General features: G+C 36.0%; 1 long non-coding RNA gene across 3 annotated transcripts; it reads left to right on the forward strand.

Moving 5' to 3' along the window:
* The first annotated feature begins 21108 nt into the window (after positions 1 to 21108).
* On the forward strand, positions 21109 to 24820 carry LOC110936632. 3 transcript variants are annotated; one of them, XR_004891496.1, is made up of 8 exons: positions 21109 to 21557; positions 21701 to 21860; positions 21942 to 22104; positions 22191 to 22303; positions 22372 to 22425; positions 22512 to 23487; positions 23803 to 24024; positions 24227 to 24820. It is a non-coding gene; the product is annotated as an uncharacterized LOC110936632 (long non-coding RNA). The 3 variants fall into 3 exon arrangements; XR_002590170.2 differs by having other exon boundaries at positions 21109 to 21860; XR_002590169.2 differs by having other exon boundaries at positions 21109 to 21860; positions 24136 to 24792.
* The last annotated feature ends 1671 nt before the right edge of the window (positions 24821 to 26491 follow it).

Consider the following 26491-nt stretch of genomic DNA (forward strand, 5'->3'; position numbering starts at 1 on the left):
TCGTTCAATTCGTTTGCATCATGAAAATCCTCATTGTTGAGAGTATTGTTGTTCACCGAAGAAGATAGTTCTTGATTAACAAGAATCGGACGAACCACCGGTGAATCTGTTGCATTGTCACTCTCGAAAAACATCCTAGCCGCAGCATTTTCTTCAACGGCTTCAACATTGATCGAATTGAAGAAGTCATCGTACTCAAACATCCAAGGTTGACCCGGATTTTTGACTGGCAAGGTGTGCCTTTGTACTCTAACCTCAGACCATTCCTCGACCCTTTTAGTCTCTAGATTCCAGACTCGTAAGTTAGGGGTGGCATACCCAAGAAAGTATCCATCAATTGCTCTTGCCCCAAACTTTCCATTAGGATCGATGATAGTGCATGGAGCTCCAAACGGTTCTAGATAAGACAAATCTGGTTTCCGTTTTTGAAGAAGCTCAAAGCAGGTCTTGTTGTGTCTTTTGACTGTAAGGACTCTGTTCAATGTGTAACATGCAGAGGCCACAGCTTCAGTCCAGAATGGAATAGGCAACTGTGACTCTACCAACATTGTCCTAGCAGTCTCGATCAATGTGCGGTTCTTACGTTCAGCGACACCATTCTGTTGAGGAGTATAAGCTGCACTAAACTCATGAAGAATACCTTTTGAAGTGCAGAACTCCATCATGGAATGATTCTTAAATTCAGTACCATTGTCGCTACGTATCCGCCTAACCTTCAACTTATACAAATTCTCAATCTGAATGATCAAGTTTTTGATAATGCCAAAGGTTTCACTCTTGTGTGCCATGAACGCAACCCAAGAAAATCTTGAATAATCATCAGTAACCACGAGGCAGTATTGATCACCCCGAATACTCTTGTGTTTGACAGGACCGAACAAATCCATGTGCAAACGTTCAAGAGGAACTGCCACTGTGTTGATCTTCTTTGTAGGGTGCTTCTTCTTTGTTTGCTTTCCTTTCTGGCACGAAACACAGACGTCTTGAAGATGGAAATTTTTGAGAGGTACACCATTCACCAATTCATTTGAAACCAAATGATTCATTTTGCGTAAGTGAATGTGACCCATTCGTCTGTGCCAAGAGATAGTGTCTTTTTCAGTGGCTTTTGAAACGAAACAAGTTGCTTGTGCAGACGTAGTAATAGCCTGGCTCATGTCAAGGACGTACAAATCATTTATCCTTGGAGCCGACAAGAGAATCCATTCTTTTGGAATTTTGAAGCCGGGTTTCAGCACATAACATCCATTAGCATCAAAGTGTACTGAGAACTGCTTGTCACAGATTTGAGAAACACTAAGAAGATTGTGATCAAGTTGTTGCACAAAATTGATCTTGTCAAAGCTGACAATCCCGTTGGATATCATTCCTTCTCCCGTAATGTATCCACCTTTATCTCCAGCAAAAGCAACATAACCTCCTCTAATAGATTTAACGTCGTAGAGAAGCTTCATGTCGCCCGTCATGTGCCTGGATGCCCCACTATCAACAATCCAATGACTACTGATAGTTCCTCCTGAAGCACCCTGCACATGAACTCAAATGAATTAGTTGGAGATGGGGACCCAAGCCATTGTGGTCTTGGGTCTTCCATTTTCATCAATGACAATAACTTCTTGTCTTTGATGGTTGGTGAATTGTGATGGTCCCCCTGATTCAACAACCGTTTTTGGTTTCCAAGTCTGTTTGGTTTCACCAGTGTTTTTCTTTAAAATTTTAACTTCTTGATGATTTGAAGTTTTAGAGTTTTCTGGTTTTACGACAACAGATTGTTTTTGAACCACATCGGTTTTAATCGCTTTTTCAATCTTTTTGACCTGTTGGCGTTTCTGTTTCTTTTCCCTTTCTTTTACAAGGCGGGGATCTTGTTTTGTGGAAACAGTTGGCTTACGGTCAGTTTTGCCACGGGGATCATCAACCTTTCCTTTCTGCTTATGAAGATATGGGCAGTTTCTAATAATGTGCCCAATGGTTCCACACTCAAAACATGATCTTCGTTCTACAAACCCCGAAGAATCATGTGATCGTCTAGCCGATGATGTTGAACTTTGTGAACCCGAGGTACTAGGTTTTGAACTACTTGGTTCATTTCTTTTCTCGACAAAAGCTTTCTTGACAAAATCTAAGTTAGATTGATTTTCAAACTTCTCAATTTTGTCTGTTCCCGTCGATTTCACAAAGTTAACATTCTTCTTCTTCTTTTGGTTCGGCTTCTTTTGCACTGGAGCCGGTGCTTTACCTTTGGGTTTGGTGTGATTTTGCTGTGTTGGCACTGTTGGCAATTTCTTGTTGCCAAAATGCTTTCGAACTTCAGCCTTTGGGATTGGAGGACACTGTGTGACTGTAACTTTAGGTCCTGCCTTTCCCAAGAACTTACTCGTCGAATTCTCAAAGACTTTACAGATTAAGGATTGATTAACATTTTTAATGGGAAAATCTTTGTCTGAGTAAATTTTATCATCACCAACAAGAGTGTACAGCAAATTCACACTCTCCAACTCTTCTGCAGATGAGGACTCAGTTGCAACAGTCTTAGCGGGTTGAACAGGGGGATCACATAGAATGTGATTCTCAAGAGGTATGTCCTCATTTTTGGCTACCGCATCAGACTTTGCTGGGACAGTATCATCAGATTCATCATCAGACGAATCAGCATCCTCAATTACAACTGGAGGATCTTGATTCTGTTCAGCACTCACAAATGTATCTGCTGACACATCTGAATCTGAGGATACTTCCTTTTGGTATCCGAGTCCTGCAGCAAACTCCTTAACATCTAGAGGCACAGAAGGTTCAAAGAAAACTCTGTCCTCTTCATCAGGCATGGCGTCATAATTATGTCTCACTGGTGGTGGACACTTCTTGTAGCCAATGCATGTGACATCTCTCTTTTCCTTCTGAACGTCAATGATGTGATCTAACACATAGCTAGAACTCAAATAACTGTCTAGCTTGAGTTGGATCGCATCACTTTCGGTTTTCACACAAGCCATCTCTTTTTGCATACTCTCAAGGCGAGATATATACAAATTAATATCAGTTTGTTTTCTTGAAACCATTTTAGTCAGTTCAGTTTTATCCTTCTTTAATGTTTCAATTACTGACTTAAATTCCTTTTCATGGTTTTCATAAAACATGTTGGCTTCTGTGCATTTAGAGAGATCCACAGTCAACTTCTGATTGTGGAGAAAGGTCACATCATATTTTTCTTGCAAAGCGTCATGCTTACTTTGCAAGTCACTCAAATTCTCATCCACAGTAGCATGTTTGTCTTGCAAGTCAAACAAACTAGCTTGTAAAGCATCATGTTTGCCTTGCAACTCAGACATACTTTTCTCAAGATCAGCACATCTAGCATGCAACCTAGCACATTCATCACAATTAACAGCAGTGGGTTCATCGACACATACCTGACTTGATGAACCGTTGACATTAGCCATAAAGGCTGAATGGAGAGAAGACGAAGAGTAAGCAGCTTGATCCACCAGAATAGATCTTCTTTGAGTTTCTGCTACAGCTTCCCCCAAGAGTTCATCAATGTCAATATCATCCGAAACATTAGATGTCTCACCCACATGATCATCACCAGAGTTGGATGATTCTTCATCAACACTCCTGCTGTATCCAGAGGAGTCTTCATCTTCAGACGATTCATCACCACTGGCAGAAGATTCTCCACCATTGGTGTGAACCAGCTCCTTCACAATCTGAGCAAAACATGCTGTTCCATCAGGAGCATCACCACCCAACTGGATTGACCAGTCACAACCTTCATCCACCTGAACTGCAAGTGCTCGGTTGGTTTGGTTGTTGACAGGCACCAATGTACGATCATTGTTTCTGTTCTGCTGGTTGCCTTGGTTCCTGAAGGGGTTTTGATTCCCGTGCTGGGCTGGCTTTGTACATTCCCGTTTAAAGTGGCCCCGTTCACCACAGTTGAAGCACTTAACAGCTTGCTTATCGAACCCATACTTGGTGTCTCGCTTACTCTCCAAGCTGGTTCTTCCAGTACTTTCCATCCAATCCTTTGCTCTTCTCACAGCACTCGCAAAGGCCCACTTGATGTCCATCAAGTCCATCTCTTCCTTATCAATCTGCCTGTAATCTTCTTGTGTCAGATTAATGTTTCCAATCTGACCTTCTATCAACCCACAGTACGCGCTCACTACAGTGTTAAGCAGCTCCATGTGTTCCTTAGCTACTTCTACACTGATTTTAGAAAAACTTGAAGTGTCAAGCTGTACTGGATTTGACTTTGATTGTTGACCTGCAGCAGATGATGTTCCTCCATAACAGGCATATTGTGGTTGTTGAACAGGAGGAGGAGGAGGTGGTTGTATTGGATTTCCATACAAATCTGTGGTTGGAGGCGGCTTTACAGGAACTTGCACTGGATTGCCGTACATATCCGTGCTTGTGACAAACGCCGTTTGAAGTGGAGCATGTGAACCGGCTTTTGCTGATGAAGAAGTGGAGGTGCCATAATACATCTCTGGATTCTGTGGCACTGCAACTCTCTTTGCCTTTAACGTTTCTTCCTGATCCTTGTTCTCCAGAAGCTGCACGAAATCGTTGATATTTGTAGTTCTCAACGTTCCGTTGTACTTCAAGATTTCCAGGAAGTTATTCCATTGAGGAGGCAATGCATCGGCAAACTTCTTTACCACCTCTGTTGGAGTCGTTGTGACTTCAAAGTTTGTCAGCTCAGTAAGCAGGTGATAGAAACGGCTTGTCATATCTCCCAAGGACTCCTTATCCATACATGTGAAGCCATCGAATTCTTTCTTCAGTAGATCTCGTCGTAGTTGACGTGTGGCTTCATTACCTACTCCTCTTGTCTTCAAGGCATCCCACAGCTTCTTCGTAGTCTTGAAACTGACGAACTGATGATAAATATCCTTGCTCAGTGCTTGAGTAAGAATAGCGTATGCTTTCTTTTCTAAGTCATACGTCTTCTTTTGATCATCAGGAAGATCGGCAAATGTAGCTGTCGAAGAAGCAGCAACCTCGATAGTTTGATCGAATTCCGTAATGAACCGTAACCACAACTCTGTATTTTGACCAAGAATGTATGTATGGAAACGATCAACCCATCCTGGATATTCATGAAGATGCATCAACTTTGGAGGCCTGTTCAAACTTCCGGTTTCACTTTCGCTTAGAAGAAGACTTTGAATACTCGGAGTTTGATTTGAAACAAACGCCCATTGACCAGCTGGAGTGGCATTTGTTTGTGAGGATGTAGATACCGGAGATTCGGCCCATGATGGAGATTGACTAGTATTCATGTATTTTCCACTGTCTGGAGCCGGACTTCCCCACCAACTCGGATTCATGATAGATAAGCAAAATAAATGCTAAGTAAGAATGATCCGAAAGATAACACAACCGAAAGATCCTGGTCGAAAGATCTGAAATCACAGAAACTTGTTAACAATAAACAAACCTCAATCGAAAGATATAACCTTGTTCGAAGGATCAACAGTACTCGAAAGATTACTGTTGACTCTCGAACAATGATTTCGAAAGATTCAAGAACTCGAAAGATTCCCTTTGAAAGATCCTTATCTTTCGAGCCAAATCCTTATCTTTCGAACAATAGATCTCGAAAGATTCACCAATACGAAGGATCCTAATCTTTCGGACACTAGTCTTTCGAAAAGATTCCTCTGTCGAAGGATATGTTTCAGACTTCGAAGGATGGGTCGAAGGATATAAATCTTTCGAGCCCTCCTTGATCGAAAGATATCGAAGGATGATCTTTCGATGTCGAAAGATATCTTTCGAGAGGCTCTGACACAACTGACTTTGATGTGAAAGGTTGGTGAAAAGGTGACAGGTTGGTAAGGTCAAACTTTCGGCAAAAGGGGATGTCAGATCAACTTTCCCACCAACTTTTGAAAGATTGCCCAAAAAGGATAACCTTATCCTTAAGCCAGTCGCCGGAAACACACCGGAATACCACCGGAAAACACAAAGTTTTCTAAAAACCAATTTTTATGTTACCCAACCCAAACTTGAACACTCCCGAAGGTTTAGAAACCGTTTTTCAGTTTAAACAAGCAAGAAAAACCACCAAAAACGGGTGCTAAACCAAGTGTTCAAACACACCAAACACTTGAACAAACCCGGTTTTAAACAAGGTAAAGAGCGAGGCTCTGATACCACTTGTAGGTCCCTTTTTCGCGGAGGATTACGAACCTAAACCTTGTTATACAAACCTACTAGCGAGTGCGGAATCCAAGCTAGCAAGCAAACCGAGTTAGTAGCAAGTAGAGAAACAAACACACAAAGATTCACCGATTAACACTAGTTGTATTAATGCAATGAGGGTTCGGTTACAAGCTCAATGTTTACAAATCTAACATGTAAACTCTCAAGTGTGTGTGTGTGTGAGTTCTGGACAGAATGCTCTCAACACTCTTCTATCTCTCGGTGCAAAAATAGCAGAACTTCAACACATGCATGGGTATATATACCCAGCTCAGCAGGTCTGCTCGAAGGATTCGACAGATGGTCCGAAGGATCATCTGTCGACCACATGTTACACGAAAGATCAGCGTGGACCTCGAAGGATCATCCTTCGAGGTCTAATGGTCGAACCATGGTCGAACCATATCTTTCGATCACCTCGAAGGATCAGGTGTATCCTTCGAGGCTATCCTTCGATCAGAACATCTTTCAACTGTTGTCCAAGTCAAACCGGAGGATGGTTGACTTGGTCAACTTACAGACTACTAAGGACATCGTTTATATCAGACCGAATACAGACAAAGTACAGACACAAGTGCACCAACAGGCTCTGATACCAACTTCTGTCACACCCCAAAAATGTCGCAGCGGAATATAAAACGTAGTGGTGACGGAAGTTGGTGCCCATTAATATCTTGCAGAACGATGCATCGTAATGTTGGACAATCAACATAATTAAAACATAGTTTTTAAACCTAAAGTTTCAAAACACGACATAACCACGACATAGTTTAGTAGTCTTGATCCTTATGGATCTTATTACATTTGTCCCAAATTGTTTTAAAAGTTTGTCCAACACATTATCAAACCAAACATGCATCAACAACCACAAGATACGCCATAATTCCCCAAGCCGAACTCAAGTACCTGAAGAACACATTAAAATCAAGTGTCAACACAAAGGAGGGTGAGTTCACATATCCAAATTTAAATAATTTGATCCAAGGAAAAACTTTCTAATTACGTGTTCATTATTAAAACATCCATATAATTTTTATGAAAGTTATTTTATTTCCTTGTAAAAAGTCAAGGGTCAGCCGTTGTAAGCATTTCCGTAGAACCTCCGACCATAAACATCTTCCCGAGTTTACATATTAAATTGATAGCATCAAATGTTCGGACTCATAAGTTAGCAAGACATTACGAACTATATATTAACAATGAAGGTATAATCAATGCTAGACTATAAACAGAATATAAATTCGTCGTTTGACTTGACACGGGGCGACCAGTCACGGCGGGGTTGTCAACCCGATAGATCTACCAACAATTCCTCGCGTGCAATACTTAAATGATTAAACGACATTACTTGCGCATGGCCCATATCGAGGCTTTCTATAATGCCTGCCTCATGAACAATATATATACCCTACTAATAATGATAAATTTAATATATGATGTTGTACGAAATCCCCGAAGTCCCCACCGAAATGTAAGCCTATGCCGATACTTACTCTCTTGAGATCAAGCAAATTCGTCCCAACTATATATTTAAGCAATTGTAAATCTACACGGTCGTTTTCTCTGAAACACCGTACTAATCCCTGTTTCTCCCCGAAACATATTTATTCACAAAAACCGTTTCTCCCCAAAACATATATATATTTAACAAATCCGTATATTTTCTATGAAAATATACAAATTTTTATATATCATAGGTATGTTTTATTTAAAAACATTATTAAACCTTTTTAAGGCGTGTTCTTCCCCCAAAACATATATAAAATAGTAAAAAGAGGGGGTTTAGTGACACTCACATTTGGGTGCGTTTTATAAATAACGCAAACCCACAAATTGATTTCTACACGTCCTAATATATGTAGAAACGATTTATCAATCAATATATATCACAAAATTCCTAAGTTTCTCCATATCTTAGAATTTTCACATAACTTTGAGATTTTCTCAAAAAGTCATTATTTTTTATTATGTTGGCACATTAATATATATATATATAAAGATTTTGTGACTTGAACGATTTTATTGGTGACCATTATCATGTAAATCCGTTAACACTCCCGTCTAGACATAATATATTCACGATTTGTGCGTCGTAATATATATCATAAATGTACACATAAACTTAATATCATAACACATGAAATCTCATTAACTTATTTATTTTATCATTTTAAAGCACATATACGTGAAATAACTTATCAAGTTAACATATGTATCAATTTCATGCTCGACAAACAAGTTACACATTTAACGCAATTTTTACCGATTCTATCGCTTTAAGTGCACAAGTGCACATGCATAGTCTAAATTACCGCTATCATGTCAACACTTAACATATTTTCATATACATATATCTAAATCACATAAAACATTTTTATCACATAAGGTTCATCCATAAATAACCCATGCTAATACACATTGAAAAATGCGTATTTTAGTGATTCGGTAACGTTTTCGGGCGTCGGAAGTAATGCATGACTAACCAAACACCAAGTAAACTTAATATAAGTTAGAATACTTATATTTATACTAAAAATATCAGTTTACTTACTGATCTAAAACAATTTTATAAAAATCCTTCAAAAAGCCGATTTTTAACCGTTTTACCGCATAGTTTTGCGTTAAATGTTACCATAACCATCCCATCTCGTAATGACTTGATATTTTAACATAATACATGTTAATTACTGATTAAAATGATGGTTATAATCAGAATAGTTCAGTTTTTATGTAAGTCACATAAATCATGTGATTTCACGTATTTTACAACACTTAAAGCACCAAGTACAACATGCAAAGCTAGTAAACTTTATGACAAAGTTTTATACTATTTTAACACTTCAAAAATTATTATTTTTAGTGTTTAGGGCCTGATTAAAAATCATCTTCATCATACCATACATTATTCATCATTTGATGACCATACATCCACATGCATGCTTAAGTACAGGCATCTAATGCATTCAATTAACATCACCATCGTCATGCATGAACTAAATTGTATCTAACATGCATTTAACTCATGTTCAAACATTCAAGAACATCATCATCTTCATATGATTATCATCTAATCATTTCATCATAAATGCAAGACATATATATATATATATACATACATATATTCTTACACATTTAAGATTTAACAATAAAATTTCACATGCATGCATATATATACATACATATAAGACCACATATATATACACACATGATTCCAAAATTTCACTTTTCATATTCATCTTTAATCATAAAAACCCCTTTTAGATCATTCCTTTAATTATGCATGCATTTCACTTTCAAGAATCAATCAAATCAAAACTCAACTCTCATATATGTATATACATACATACATACATACATACATACGGCCATAAATGAACACATACACTTTTCCATTTCATTTTTATTCAAAACCCATTTGTTTTTAGTTTCAAGTTAGTGTTTAAATCCAAGAACAAGAGAAACCTCCATAACTATCACTATCACTATAAATCAAGAACAAGATTTTGAAAGTGAGTTTATACCTTCAATATTTTTAGTGGGTTTTGGTAAAGTTTTGATGATATGGAGCTTGCACCTTCTTGAAATCACCTTTAAAACCACATTGGATCTTCAAATAAGCTTGAAACAAACTTGAAATGATCTTGATTCTCCAAGAACAAGGTTGAAATTTTGAAAATGGTGGTGTGTAAGGGGTGTTCGCCGAGCTATGGTTTAGAGAGAGAGAGAGAGAGAGAGTTGTTGGTTTGTGATATTTCTTGGACAATGTAGGATTTTAGAAGATTTGCAAAAAGGCACAATCATTGTGGTGGTTTCCAAGACCACCAAATAGAAGAGAGAGAAGAGAGTAGGCTCTCTTTGGCCGCCACACATGCTTATCTCTCACATATATTACTTACATACATATATTTCATGTGGAAGGTTCAAATGAGAAAAAAAAATTAAGAATAAAAAAGAACAAGCTTCAACCAATAAGAATGCTTCATTTTACTTCATTTAATTTTTGTTTTTAATATGAGTGTAAGGGTATATTGGTAAAATTAGATAGATCATTAATTGTTAGTCTTCCTTTTTAATAGCTAACTAAATTAAATTTGTAACTTATTTTCAAAAACAAATATATCTTCTCAAAGAAGAAAAAAATTAATTTAAAGCGTAGGATAAATTATGAGGTGTGTAGGATGAATTACGAATTGTGTAGGATAAAATTCAGTATGTGTAGGATAAATTTTAGTATGTGTAAGATAAATTTGATGTGTCTAGGCAAAAATTTTAGTCTGGAGGATGATAGTCTTTATCACTAATTAATTAGTAAAAAATAATTATAAATGAGATGAGAGAAAAACTATTTAATGTTTTATAATTGTACCCTTTGTTCTTTTTCTTCTCAATTTAACTTTCTTCTCAAATGAACCTCCCCCTATATATATATATATATATATATATATATATATATATATATATATAGGGAGGAGCTCATGCGAGAACCACCCTTATTGTGAGAACCTTGAGAACCAATGTGAACACAACCTAAAATAGCTAAAAAACCTAAAAAAAACCTAAAAAAACCTAACCCCCAACCCCCCCCCCCCAAAAAAACCTAAACCCCCCACCCCCCCCCCAAAAAAAACCTAACCCCCCCCCCAAAACCTAACCCCCCCCCAAGCTAAAAAAACCTAAAAAAAACCTAAAAAAACCTAAAAAAACCTAAAAAAAACCTAACCCCCACCCCCCCCAAAAACCTAAACCCCCCCCCCAAGCTAAAAAAAACCTAAAAAAACCTAAAAAAAACCTAACCCCCACCCCCCCCCCAAAAACCTAAACCCCCCTCCCCCACCCCCCAAAAACCTAACCCCCCCCCCCACCCAAGCTAAAATGCTAAAAACTAAACCCCCAAAAAACCTAAAAAAATCTAAAAAAAATCTAAAAAAATCTAAAAAAATCAAAAAAAAAATCTAAAAAATTTTTTTTGATTTTTTTAATATTTTTTAGGTTAAAATCGCTACTTTTCGAAGCAAAAAAAAAAAAAATTTTAAAAAAAAAAAATTAAAAAAAAAAAAAAATTTTTTTTTTTGCTTCGAAAAGTAGCGATTTTAACCTAAAAAATATTAAAAAAATCAAAAAAAAATTTTTTATGTGATTTTTAGCTATTTTTAGGCATTTTTGGTGTGTTCACATTGGTTCTCGCGGTTCTCACAATAAGAGGTGGTTCTCGCATGATCTTCTCCCTATATATATATATATATATATATATTAAACACTGGTATTTTACTGGATACCGGGTATTTCATCTAGCGTTTTAATCCCGTTTTAGTGCGTTTTAAATTATTTTTATCATTCTATAAAAATAAACTCGCCAAATTATTACTAAAATAACTATCAGTTGCCTTGACTGGCTGCGTTAACAGTATTTTGTCAGATACGCGCTTAAACTCGAAAAATAGAGTTTCTTAGCGTTTTAATTTATTTTTCTTTTTGGACATGTTTAAAATTACTATTCTAATCATAGCAGATTACTTTTAGGATTTTAACATTTATCGGGCGGTTATCGACGTTTGTTTCGCATTTTGTTCGTTACGCGATAAGCATTTATCTTATTATTGCCAACATAATTTTTATCAAAGTTTGGATTTACCAACACATCAAATATCACACATAAACATTAATATAAGTCAAATACAGCCTTTTATTTATTCATGACACGTGTTACATTTGTACGGTACAGCCTAAATAGCCGGGTGTCATAGTCTACAGTTTTATAGTGGTAGATGTAGCAGCCATGGCAAAAAATCAAAGTTGGGTGGTCGTGTTTTACGTTGAAGAAGGCGGAGTTGGGTGTTAACCTTGGTTATAAGGGTATTTTGGTCTCTTAACAAAAAGTTAAAAGGATGTGAAAAATGTTTTAATTTTAAAGAGAAAAATATTAGACTTTACCATTATGCCTTTTTTATTTATTTTTTAATATTTGAAAATCTAAAAGAATGAGCTGTCCACATTGGTTCTCAGAGTTTTCAAATGTCACTTGGTTCTCTTAGATTCTCTACCATATATATAGTAGGAGCTGGCTACAAAATCTACTTTTCATACAATGTGTAGGAAGTGTTCTCATTGTTACATGTGACATCTAGGGATTTTATACGAAAGGGCATAAAGGTAATTGAATGATATACTTATTTATGGAAGATTTATCTCTTAAACAAAAAAGGAGATTTTTAACGCATACTAAACAAATTAACATGGCATGCAATCACGGATGTTGCGTTTAAGCTGTTATTAGCTTATTCACGTTGTGTTTTATCAGTTACAGGTGTAAACAACTTACATTTTGTATAACACACCAGTATTGACAACTTAGATTTCGTATAACACACATGTATAAACCGCTTACATTATGTATAACACACTAGTATAAACAGCTTACATTCCGCATAACACACCGGTATAAACAGTATAGATCGCCAGTATAACACACTAGTATAAAACGAATTACATTCCATATAACACAAGTATAAACAACTTAGATCGCTAAAAATAAAACAATGAATGAGCGTTTTTTTTTTTGGAACATATTATAATGTTATTGTTCTCTAGTGTTTGAATGTTCTTAAATCTTGTTCTTATGAAAGAAATCGTTAAAAACACACAGATGTTCTCACACTCCACCTAGAAGCGGAAAGAAAATGTCCACCTAGCAGCGGAAACAAAATGGATGCAACAGACACCTTTGGTACAAACGCATTGTTTATAAACACACTATATTAAACATTAAATTGTACATCACGTTACATTATTGATTACATACTACGAATATGTTACAACGACTTGTTCGCACGAACAACTTTATTCGTATAGTAGGTAAGCTTCTATGTATATCCGTACTGCAAAACTTCAAGCAACAAACACATGTATCACTCAAGTAATTGTTTACTTGAAAAGCATGTTTAAAAATGGTCAACTACAAATAGTTGGTATGCTCCCCAAATTTTGTTTGTCTCTATGAACAAGAACACAAATAAAGTTCTCCGTATACGATGTAATTATACCAAGTCCACAAGTGAAGCCTCGATGTGTCTCCAAATCAACTTGGCCAACACCAACCATAACAAACAAGTAATAATAGTACCCTGGTAGCTATGCCTAACACAACATAGCATGTCTTAGTGTATGAATATGTGCAACCACACTGTCTCAATGGCATCCAGCCATGCGGTTTAGGCTTCTCAGTCCAAATAGTACTATCCACAATATTCACCTGCCAATTAGTTAATCATTTGTGCTTGTGGGGATTTTCCGTGTGTCACACCCCGAAATATCAGAGCTTGGGGTGACTGGACTGTTATCTTCATTGCACAGCGAAAGCAAGTAATGCTAACACTTCTAGAATGTGAACGCCCACTAAGTACTCGAATCCACATGGTTCCCCTATTCCAACCGTGCCATGATTTTGAAATGCAACCTGAGAAAGAAACATGCGAAAAATCAACGTAAAGTTGAGCGAGTTCATAGTTTGTATGTAAAAGATTTGAAATAAATCTTTTTGAATAACTGGTTTTTAAGATGTTGTTGAGAAAACAAATTAAAATCATTTTCTTTGTCATGTTATATGTAAACTTTATATTCGTGAAACTTCGTATTTGTAACGCATTATGTTCGTAAAACCTTGTATTTGTAAACTCTTGTGTTTGTGAAATTTGTGCACCCGTCAATGTCCACCCTGACATTGACAACATGCATGCATAATCCTATGCGTTGTATTTGTATAGAACATTGTATGTAAGTCTAAGTTTGTAAACCGTAAATGCAAGTTTGTGAGTTGTAAGTTCAAGGAATTTAAGATTGCAAATATTTAGCTACGACATTAACATATGTCACGACATAGGAGGCATCCAAACCTAGGCATTTTTGTCGAGATCCACTAAGACCCAAAAGCACTCTTTGGTAGAAGTAGGCCAAGAGTGAGGTTGCTTGAAACCATTTAGATCTAACCTTTTGCTCCCCGGTCTAAATCTATACGTTGATTAATGGTGCTTAAGTTTCACCCTATTCGTAACGTGATCTATGTACCATTCCTTAGTTTTCTACATACCATTACAAGTGTATTTTCCCGAAGTTTAGAAAACTAGAAAACATTGTATGTACGTTTCGAAAATACGCTTGTTTGAAAAACCAGTATAGTTAACATAAACTTTTCGTAAACCATTTGTGTTTATTGAAATTAACAACCATTTATGATAGTTAAAAGTTGTTTGTAACACAGTTTAGAAATGCGTAATTTATGTTTAACGAAAAACTTTTATGCTTTGCAAAAATGTGCATGTCTTTCCACCCCGAAAACATTTATAAAAATGTAAACCATAAAAAGGTGGGGTTATGAACTCACCTGGATATCCTTATGCAAAGCTAGCTAAAAGTGCATTCCATAGTGTCGTTTCCAAACGTGATTCACTAGCGTGCATTCTATAATATCCCTAATACGGAATATCTATAAGTTTCTAAATAAAAGCGGTAACTAAACTACGTGTCACCGAGCCCTACCGAATCGTTGACCGAACGATTCGACGGTAAGTTGTTGGCTTAATGAAAACGATTAAGTTATACTTTCTTAGTTCGTTTATTGTCGGTAATTAAGAAGTCTTGGAAAGACTTAGTCCTCAAGAGGTTAAAATATATAAATATTTATATAAGAATATATAAATATATTGTTATAATCGCGTTAGTCATCCCGAGAAGTCGTACGTGTATGTAACGAATATTTCTATGAAAATAGTATATAACAAACTCGTATTATATATCACGTCTCGTATGATATTTGTCAAAATATACGTATATGTCGTTTAGGCGTTTGAATTAAATTTAAAAAGTATATTTATTCAATCGTCTTTTCGTGTTGAGGTCGTTTGTAATAAATGTAATAGTTATATTTATTTCTATAAAAGATCATCGAGTTGTTGTGTTTGAAAATAAATATATAACTATATTTATTTTTATAAAAAGAAGTCGTGTTCTTTGATATTTTGAATTAAATACATAAACTATATGTATTTTTATAAAGGAAATCCGAGTTATTTGATGTTCGTAATAAATATATAAACTATATTTATTTTTATAAAAGAATTGTCGATATTTCGAAGTTTAAAACAACTATATTTATTGTTGTAAATAGTTTCCGAATCGTCATTTTCGTAATTTGTAAAGTGTTGTCGTAAGTAATTATATATTTGTATTCGTTTTTTTAAAAGATTATTTGAATCCGATAGTTTGTTTTATAATAAAACGCTTTTTATTTTTTACGAATTTTCTCGAAAAACGGGCAGAGTTTCCTCTGTTTTTAGACGGCCCCAACAACACAAGTTGTCGCTCCACCACCGTCATCAACATCTTCGAGCGTCATCTTCATCATCAACTCATCGAGACACCCGATGCCGCCTCCACTGCCGTCGGCGGCGCTGCTCCCTATCCCTGTCTCTCTCTCTCTCTCTGTCTATCCCGATTTCTCCTCTATCTCTCCTTTTCTGTGTTCGTCACTCACCACCACCCAATGGTGGTGGTCGTCGCTTGAACTGCCAAAGGGGGGGGGGTGTGGTTGTCATCAGAGAGACAGCCGGCAATCGCCGGCTCCACTGGTTACGGTCGGTCATCGAGGGGGAGGGGTGACCGAGAGGGTGTTTGGCTTGTGTTATGTGTGTGTATTTGAGTTGTAGATAAGGTTTCTATGGGTGTGTTCTTGGATTAGCAGACAATGAGATGAGAGGGACAAGAAACTTGAAACGGCTGATGTAACAAATGAGAATCTTAAGGTTTGAGCTCCTTTTATAGCTAGGTTGAGTTTTGTTTTAAGTGGGCTTGGCCCCAAGGCCCACAAGCCCAATCCCGTGTTTTATGTGGCCCGTTACATACATGAGATCCATTTACGAACCCGTTTTTGAAACTGTTTTTCTAAAAATCGTCGGAAATTATTGTTTTAATGTCAAAAGACGTAAAATAGTGCCGGTAGTCGCGTTTGACGCGTACGTTCGTTGCTTACGGTAAAAATCGCGAAAAATTGCGCCGTTGCCGTGTTAATCCGTTTTTCGATCCGGTTTCGACTACGCATATTAAAATTTAATTACGAAGCTAAAATATATCGTAAAAATTTAATATTTGTCGGTGTTGTCAGTATTTTATTCGGTTTTAGTTTGTTACCCTTTAATATTCAGCGGTTTTCCCTTAAACCTCCATTCGCGCACTGTAAAGCAGGTTAGACGTTCCGAGACATACTAAAGGCCTAATTAAATTTATTTACGTCTTAAATACTATTTATTATCGTCCTAATGCCTGTTTTGCGCGTAATTAGGAGCCGTAAATTACCGGTTGTCACATTCTCCCCCTGTTAATAAAATTTCATCCTCGAAATTTAGACTACGTTAACTCTTTAGAGTTATGTTATGCGTAGGTAGATACGAATAATACCAAAGTGAATGACCATGAAATCGAATCAAGACCTATTCGAATTATGTGAATTCAAGGACGTACTACAAAAATAAGAACCCAACGGTTTAAAAGGAATTTGTTTCGAAATTTGATGTCAAGGGAAGGAGACTTACTGATATAGTCACTAGTGTGACTAAGTTAAAAGGGTTCCAATAAAAGAGGAATTTTGAGCAATAGAATTCCAAACAAACATTCACAATATGCATATGAATTCTAGAAACGATAACATCCACTAAATGGAACTTAGAATCAACAAGCTTGAGTGAAATGGTTTTGCATGAAGAGCTCGATCATGATTAGCACGAGCTACGAGTTGTACCGACACCACAAGGTGTCGTAGTGATCGAGATAATTCAATAATAGCGGTGACCGTACAAGTTCACCGTGTTTGAAATCAAAGGAAAGCACAATGAAGTGAATCTGAATGTTTTGTCCCAAATAAACATCATAGGATTTTTAATTGAAAATAGAACCTCAAAGAAATATTGTTTTCTATCGAAGATGAAGAAGCAATGAACATCGCAAAACTTTTGATCGATAATTAAAGAACCGTTAGGAGGTACACCGGAATATAACATGAATTTGTGTCCCATTATCTTAACACACGATTGTATTAAGACTGCTTTAATATAATAAATCAAAGTGGATTTAAAATAAATAAATAAATAAATCCGTGTATGAGATGTGTAAACGAGATTAGCACAAGCTTCAAATTAGTGAAAACACCCCCACATGATGTCGAAATCAAAAACGACTTAATGGAGTCGTAGAACAAACAAGTCTACTAAAACTCAGAACAAATGAAACGCTTGTTAAAACAAATTTGAATATGATGTTTTCAATACATCATATGGTGTCTTGAATTGAATATGTGTAATGGACAAGTTCAAACAATTGAACTTGGTTCCGGTGCAATCCGACAAATAAATACACGTATCGACAAGGAAATTTCGGCATGGTTACGACGAAAAACCATGTACATATCTTGAAAAGAAAAGAAGTTTTCAAGAAATTCATTGACTCGATAGCAAGGAGTCAACACTTACAAGAATGCGGATCACCCAGATCATGAAGCAATAATTTAGATATAGCGAAATAATAATTGAAATTTTTGATGAAAACGATCATTCAAAGTGAAACCACATGTGTAACAAACAATGCATGTGTAACATATGAATTTTTTCAAGAAATGAAGCAAATGAGTGTTCGCTATAATGAAAGAAATTATCGTGATACAAGGACCATTAAGAGGAGTAGAGATGTGAAACTCTACTCACTAGATGCAAAGTCGGAATTTCAATAAAAGAAATTTAAGGACTTTACCTGGGTTGCATGTGATGCCCGGTTGCTAGGTGACATTACCATGGAATGTCAAACATAGCGTACTTGTCCTTAATGAGATAGGGGGAATGCGGAGACATGCATCTTCTCCTTGGCGTGATTCGTGCCGTTGCAGGATCGCGTGACAAGTTGCCACATCCTGATCGGTAGTTCTCCTGCTGACAGGTTTAGCATCATCGCTGAAATACTCCATAGTGTCTTCTCAGTGACTCTGCCTCGAAAATCATATGTGACGTACTTCAACCTCCGTTGATGTATAGATTGTGTTTCGTGTAACTCTACATGCTGGTACTTTGTTTTGCGTAGGTTACCTACTCGGTTAAATAAAATAGCATGGACGACATAATAATGACGTTTGACCGAGTTAATAGACATGGTTCCTACGTGATGACTTTTAATGAACTTCGTCATAAGTTTCTGAAGGTCCTAAATGCATGTTTCCTAAACTCTCAAAGTTTTGTTTACTGTATGTAATTGTTTCGTGTACCAAGTATAAAACACAACATTAGCGTATGTTTGAAAACAAAATTTTGACTCTTTGTTTTTCGGCAATGGTTGGAGACCATACTCGAGTCTTAGGCGTTCTGTATGTATTCGAAGTCTTAACGATCTAACTCCCCAGAGAAAAGTGAGGTTAGATCCTAGGTATCTCTACAGAAACCCTATTCGCTGTAACCTATAACTCTAATACCAATCTGTCACACCCGAAATATTAGAGCTTGGCGTGACTGGACTGGTATCTTCAATGCACATTGGAAGCAAGTAATGCTAAGACTTCTAGAATGCGAACGCCCACTAAGTACTCGAATCCACATAGTTCTCCTATTCCAACCATGCCATGATTTTGAATGCAACCTGAGAAAGAAACATGCAAAAAATCAACATAAAGTTGAGCGAGTTCATAGTTTGTTTGTAAAAGATTTAAAATAAATCTTTTTGAATAACCGGTTTTTAAGATGTTGTTGAGAAAATGAATTAAAATCATTTCTTTGGCATGTTATATGGAAACTTTGTATTCATGAAACTTCGTATTTGTAACGCATTATGTTCGTAAAACCTTGTATTTGTAAACCCTTGTCTTTGTAAAATTTGTGTATCCGTCAATGTCCACCCTGACATTGACAACATGCACGCATAATCCTATGCGTTGTATTTGTATAGAACATGGTATGTAAGTGTAAGTTTGTAAACTGTAAACGTAAGTTTGTGAGTTGTAAATTCAAGGAATTTGAGATCGCTAACATTTAGCTACGACATTAACATATGTCAAGACATAGGAAGTATCCAAACCTAGGCGTTTTTGTCAAGATCGACTAAGACCCGAAAGTACTCTTTGGTAGAAGTAGGCCAAGAGTGAGGTTGTCTGAAACCCATTAGATCTAACCTTTCGTTCCCCGGTCTAAATGTATATGTTGATTAATGGTGCTTAAGTTTCACCCTATTCGTAACGTGATCTATGTACCGTTCCTTAGTTTTCTACATACCATTGCACGTGTATTTCCCGAAGTTTAGAAAACTAGAAAATGTTGTATGTACGTTTCAAAAATACGCTTGTTTGAAAAATCGGTATAGTTAACATAAACTTTTCGTAAACCATTTGTGTTTATTGAAATTCACAACCATTTATGATAGTTAAAATTTGTTTGTAACACGGTTTAGAAATGTGTAATTTATGTTTAACGAAAACCTTGTATGCTTTTCAAAAATGTGCATGTCTTTCCACCCCGAAAACATTTATAAAAATGTAAACCGTAAAAAGGTGAGGTTATGAGCTCACCTGGATATCCTTGTGCAAAGCTAGCTAAAAGTGCATTCCATAGTGTCGTTTCCAAACGTGATTCGCTAACGTGCATTCTATAATATCCCTAACAAGGAATATCTATAAGTTTCTAAATAAAATCGATAAGTAAACTACGTGTCACCGAGCTCTATCGAATCGTTGACCGAACGATTCGACGGTAAGTTGTTAGCTTAATGAAAACTCATTTAGCTAAACTTGCTTAGTTCGTTTATTGTCGGTAATTAAGAAGTCCTGGAAAGACTTAGTCCTCGAGAGGTTAAAATCTATAAATATTTATATAAAAGTATATAAATATATTGTTAGGTTTTGACTCCGAAACGATTGCGAACCGAATGTGTGACGAGCGGAATCCGTACACGAACGTGACCGAACACACGAGAACGTAATCTAATCGGTGATTCTATTCAATGATCTGAAAACGTACAACACCTGAATCACGTGGACAACACTTTCTCTCTCTAGACTTTCTCTCTCTAGCTCTAGCTCTCCAAAGTTTCAAATGAGCAAAAATCTCCAAAAATCTTAATCTCTAACCCTACCTCATCTATTTATAGGCCAAGGATATAAGGAGATTCTCCTTATTTACAATATTGTCACCTTGCCTTTTCTATCTAATTATAACAATATAAGGCTAGAATAAATCTGTTTCAGCTACGATCTGAATTGACGGAGGCGATAGACATAAATGCACCAACAAAACACAATGACTAAGACATTTCGTAAAACACAATACAATGGTATTTGCAAAGTAGGAGTAGTAGTCTAGTGGCTAAAATGAAGTAATATTGCAAAGGATAAAAACACGTAAAGTCTAAAATTTGAGGGAAAATAAAAGTAGTAGGGTAAAAATGGAAAGTATAAAAGTAGAGAAGTGGTGGCGAAATGGCGTTGATGCTGTGGTGGCGGAAAAGGTAAAGTGTAAAAGTACAGAGGTGGTGACGGAAATATGTAAAAGATGAGGGAGTGGTAGTATAAATGAAAAAGTAGAGGGTTGGTGGCGTACGTACGTAGTAGTTGAGGGGGTGGTGGAAAAGCAAAGTAGAGGGGTGGACGATAGCAAAGTTTGAAAGGCGAGGGTTAGATTGTGGTAATTCAGAGTATAGGGGGCGATTGTGGCAAAGTATAAAAGTGGGGACGTTGGTGACATAAAAGCCACCAACTTTGTGATTTAAGATAGTTATTAAGAATAATAAGAATATCTATAAAAAAGTAAAAATAAAAAATAATCTATATACTATATATAAGCATTTCCCATGTCTAAAATTGTAATTTCCCTTACAATTTTTAAGATGGCAAGTCAAGAGTCATGCTTGTTACCCTAATCTTCCACCCCCTTCTCCCATATTTGCCCTCAATGATGTCTGTGGCCTAAACGAATCTTGCATAAAAAAATCTCCAGCCCAACAGTCGGTGTAAATTGAAGAGTCAATTGATGACAATGTAAATTGAAGACGCGATGATTGAAACGGTGGAAGCAATTACCAAATAATCAATTAGGTTTCATGATTAAAATCAACTGAATTGAATTAAAGACGTCAATTGAATCTGCCTAGACGTTTCAGACCCACAATTATTTAAGATGGAATCCATGATTGAATCGGGTGGTCATTTGCGAGTTCAGTTGCCTATAATCAGGTTTGAATATCGACTTTTGTACTAAAGGGAAGTCTGGAAAGACCCTGATGGTGCAGTGATTGATCTTGGAGAGCGTGACGATGAGATGATGATAAGGACGGTATGAACTTTGTGTGATTTAGATATTTTATTTTGGATGCCGGTGATACTATTGTTTGAATAGAAAGAATGTTAGGGTTTCGTTTTCTTTTTGTGTTTTCCCCCAATTTCAGATATTATGAAATTATTACCATTTATTTGCAGAGCTAATGAAAGTTTGATATTATTAAGTTCATGTATATTAATTCATTTTGCACGTTGAGAGCCTTAAAAAGGTGACGAGGCGGCAAAAACATTTGTCTGGGAGCATCAGGTCAGGAAACAAATGCCTGTGACACTATGGTGCATGCAGGGTCTGGTTCGGGTAAGAACCCTCGATTCACCTTCTTACTAACCCATCCATCGAATCTATACACTTATATGTGTAAACTGCAACTAAATGAAGAGAGAGTGAGAGTTATAAAGAGAGAGAGAGAGAGAAGGAGAGAGATGCAGACAATCAAGAGAAAAGGGAGGAATTCGGAAGAGTGACGGTGATGCCGACGACATGAAGGCGTAGGATCCGGTGAGGCGTTTAGAATTCCAGCTAGCATTTCGACCATACCCCGGTAAGCGTTAAATCACTAATCATTTTAATTTTCAATTAAAGATCGGTCTATAATTAGATGAATGAAGTTGCTTAGGGTTGTTTCAGAACCTCGATCAAGATCCGACAGAGAACCGACAAGGTTTCGACGAGTCTCCGGTTAAGGTTCTGTTACAGATTTCGTAAAGCTATCTCTCTGACTAAGAATCTGGCGTTTAAAGGTAAGTCCGGACTAATCACTATTTTTAGTCATTTGTTAAATTTGTTTTTTTTTTTTTTGGTTTCACAGTTAAGAGATATTGAAGAGAAAGTGATGCTTTAAAGTAAAGAAAGGGTATAATAGGTATATCATCCCATTTGAACACACTCAAATCACCTCCCAAATTACTTTTGAGTCTACATTCAATCTGTGATTATCTCTTGTGGCAGCTTCTTGCTGAATTCATAAGTAGATATCATGGACTGTGGTGTCAGCAGTGGAGGGGGATAGAGTTCACTTGAGTACCTCTTTGGAAATGATGAGCCAAAGACCAGTCAAGAAAGAGGTGGTTCCTAAAGTCGTTGTACCCCAGCCAGATAATACAAAACAGATCCCAGATAATACAAAACAGATTCCTACTAGGATCCATATTGCTAAGAGTACATTGCAAGCTTTGATAGCTTTGTTAATATTTTTTTACTCTGTCTCTTTTATCAATATAAAAAAAATTAAGAAAAAGTTGACGAGCCGGCTTGATTAGGCTCGAAGTTTTTATGAGCCTAGCTTGAGCTCAACTTTTCAGCTAAAAAAATAAACGAGCCGAGCTCGAGCTCACTTTTTAGCTCGAAAAAATAAACGTGCCGAGTTGAGCTGGCTTGTTTAACTTTAAGTTCGAACTCAAGCGTAAGTCGTAAGTGAATACATGTCATTAATTGTTTGTTTAGGAATTGTCGGTCATGTTTAGTAACCGGTCTATCAAACATATTCCGGTTCTTTTATACTAATCTAATTTTGTAATTTATATTATATAGCAAAGAGTGGGGCACGGTTGAGTCTTCAGGATCATCCCTTTATGAACAGAAGATGGATTATTATTATTATTATTATATATTAGCATAGTTTTTGTAATTAATGCAGGAATATCATTTATTTATGGTATTCAAAAAGATTAATAAAAGATGTGCTCTTAAATTTGTTCTACCCACCATAAGCCAAGATTCGGAGTAGCATTAGCCACTGGGGTGGATGTGGATGTATCCATAGAACAACAAGCTGACCAATTGGATTCTACTGATTCGGGTCAAACATCAAAACCAACATCAACCATCGATAAATCTAAACAAAGAGCACGGCCCATTAGAAAGAGTGAAATGCCACTCATGAAAGACGAAGCATGTTGGTTGATCATTGCTGTAAAGTTTTGAGGTATGCATTTTAAAGAAAAAAATATCATGTTTGCTTAGTGTAGGCACAATCATGTTTTATTTTCAACTGGAATTCATCAACAACTAGAATCAAGATCATGATGGCTGGTACTTCTAATATAGTATATACTAGATATATACCTTAAAATAAATACTACTCTAAAACAGTTTCTAAGTTGTAACATTCTTTAATCTGTACCTTAAATACTTTCATCCATTTTGAAACCAAGTTACACTTAAACTTCTCATGCGTATGAAAGTCCGATAAAATAAATACTACTCTAAAGTAGTTTCTAAGTTGTAACAATCACTGCAGCAACCGCGAGTCTTGAAAGATTAGCATATTATAGGATGAGTTCCAATCTGTTGTTGTATTTTACGGGTGAACTCGACCAGCACAGCGCTACGGCCTCAAGAAATTTATCAAATTGGACTCGTGCATGCTACATCACCCCATTGTTTGTTTGGAGCATTTCTTGCGGATGGCTATATTGGAAAATATTGGACTATAGCTAGCTCTTCAATTTTGTATGCCATTGTAAGCCCACTTAAGTTATTTTAATCATCAAGAATATATTAGATATGGCTTATTGTATATGAAAGGAAACTGGCTTTGGTCTAATTTCCTCTTTGATTGTTTGGGTACAAGATTACGTGGGTTGGATTTGGGGCTTTGGTATACCTACTTTAGCCATGGCAGTGGGTGTAGTTTCATTCTTCTCTGGTACCTGGTTTTATAGGAACCATAAGCCTGCGGGCAGCCCGTTGATGACCCGTTTGTTTCAAGTGGTGGTTGCTTCAGTAAGAAAGAGAAGAGTCAATGTGCCAACAGATGCATTACTTTTGTATGAGATTGCTGATGCTAATTCAACTACCGTAAGAAGCCGCAAACTTAACCATACCAGTAATTTCAGGTCATTCTCAGCTTCTAATAAAGGTGGGAAGTACCGTAAGAAGCCGCAAACTTAACCATACCAGTAATTTCAGGTCATTCTCAGCTTCTAATAAAGGTGGGAAGTACCGTAAGAAGCCGCAAACTTAACCATACCAGTAATTTCGGGTCAAAACAGTTAAACGACTTGCGTTCTTTAACGATATCGATTGTCGGTACTGCATACGTAACGAAACGAACCAGACCGATGCCAAGCGAACGTCTACCGGTTCAGTATTCTTTTTTCTTATTTTCGATTTATATGCGTTTTTATTGTTATCGATCAATTGTTATTTTTCTTGTCTCTTTCGATTGTTATAGCAAGTGCCATCATTATATATTTATGATATACCTTCTAATTTTTAATATAACGATAATCGCAACCTTATACTTTAAATAACTTGTGTTTGTTGCCTATATCGATGCGACTACCGTGGTAACGAAATGAACCGGATCGATACCAATCAAACAACATCGGTACCGGTTCGGTGTACTTTTTTATTTTTTTCTCTTTCGGTTGTTATAGCGAGTACTAATACCGAAACAGACATCGATAGCAATAAAAATGGTTAAAAAGTGGAGCCTGGCCGCTGCGAAGCGCGAGTATAACCCACTATACTATATAATGTTTATCATAAGGGTTTCCCTGTTTATCATAAGGGTTTTCTATGCGTTGTAGCTGCGAAACGTGAGTGCTTTTATATATATATACACACACAATGTATGTAATATTTTTAAATGTCTTTAGGTCTGAATTATGTTCTCGGCTCATATTATCGACTCGGCTGCAAAGCGCGGGTTCTCCACTAGTATTAATAAATCCCCATTATTAAATAACTAAACATGTTAAATAAGCAAAAGAGTATGACATCACTTACCAACTCTAAATTGTTATATGGTTTCCAACGAACGAGATTAGAAAAATATCTTTTAGTTAATAATATTAGGTAAACAAAAAAATATTTTGATATTTAAATGGCATGATTAACTTTTTGAGTCGAGTTATACTACAAGGGATTTAAAAATAAGAAAGGTAAAAATCTTATCATAGAGTAATAAGTGTCTAAAGAAATCAAGTGGAAAGTGTAATTTTGTCTAAAAAACAAAAAGTATATCCATATGCAAGTTACATGCTATTTCCCCATCACTTTTTAAACCTCCATAACTTTGTTATATATCATTTGTTTTTTTTTTTAAATTATACCATAAAATCGAGCATTTTTTTATCTTTAATATGAGTACCCTGTTGTTATAGTTTTCAAAAAAAAAAATTTGAAAAACCATTTGCATATTACACAATAGACATAACGTAAAACACAATAAGTATTAAACTAAAAGCACAATGGAAAGTAAACTAAAAACACATTCGATGACAACATATAAAAGACGCAATTGACAACATACTAAAACACAATGGACATAATTTAAACACAATGAGTATCAAACTAAAAAGAACAATGAAAAGTAGACTAAAAACACAATTGATAATAGCAGATAAAAGACGCAATGAGCAACAGATAAAAGACACAATGGACATCAGACTAAAATACAACAGACAACAACCAAGAAAACACATTAAATAACAGACTACTATGACACAATGAACATCAGACAAAAAACACAATGAACAACATAATAAAACACAATAAACAAAAATAAATCATTATATCAAACATACATATCATCATAGTAATAATATTTGATACATTTAAAAATGTAAATATATTATCATATCAAAAGTTAAAACACAATGAACAAAAAACAAAAAAAAAACAATGGACAATATATCAAAACACAATAATCATAACCAATAACAAAATTTATAGAAAACTCAAATGTAACACCATTATTATTGTGTCATAAATTGTGTTATAAATTTTGATAAAAACGCAGTGGCCTGAACCCAAGTTAACATTGTGTTATAAGTTTTGAAATTCACAATGTATAGAAACCCTCGTAAAAACATAATAAAACATAATGACCAAAACCCAGTTAAAAGACACAATGATCTGAACCTTTAACACAATGCAAAGAAAATCCAGTAAAAATGAAATTTTTTATTTTATTTTCTTAT

Source organism: Helianthus annuus, chromosome 4, assembly GCF_002127325.2.
Source record: "Helianthus annuus cultivar XRQ/B chromosome 4, HanXRQr2.0-SUNRISE, whole genome shotgun sequence".
Taxonomy (NCBI): domain Eukaryota; kingdom Viridiplantae; phylum Streptophyta; class Magnoliopsida; order Asterales; family Asteraceae; genus Helianthus; species Helianthus annuus.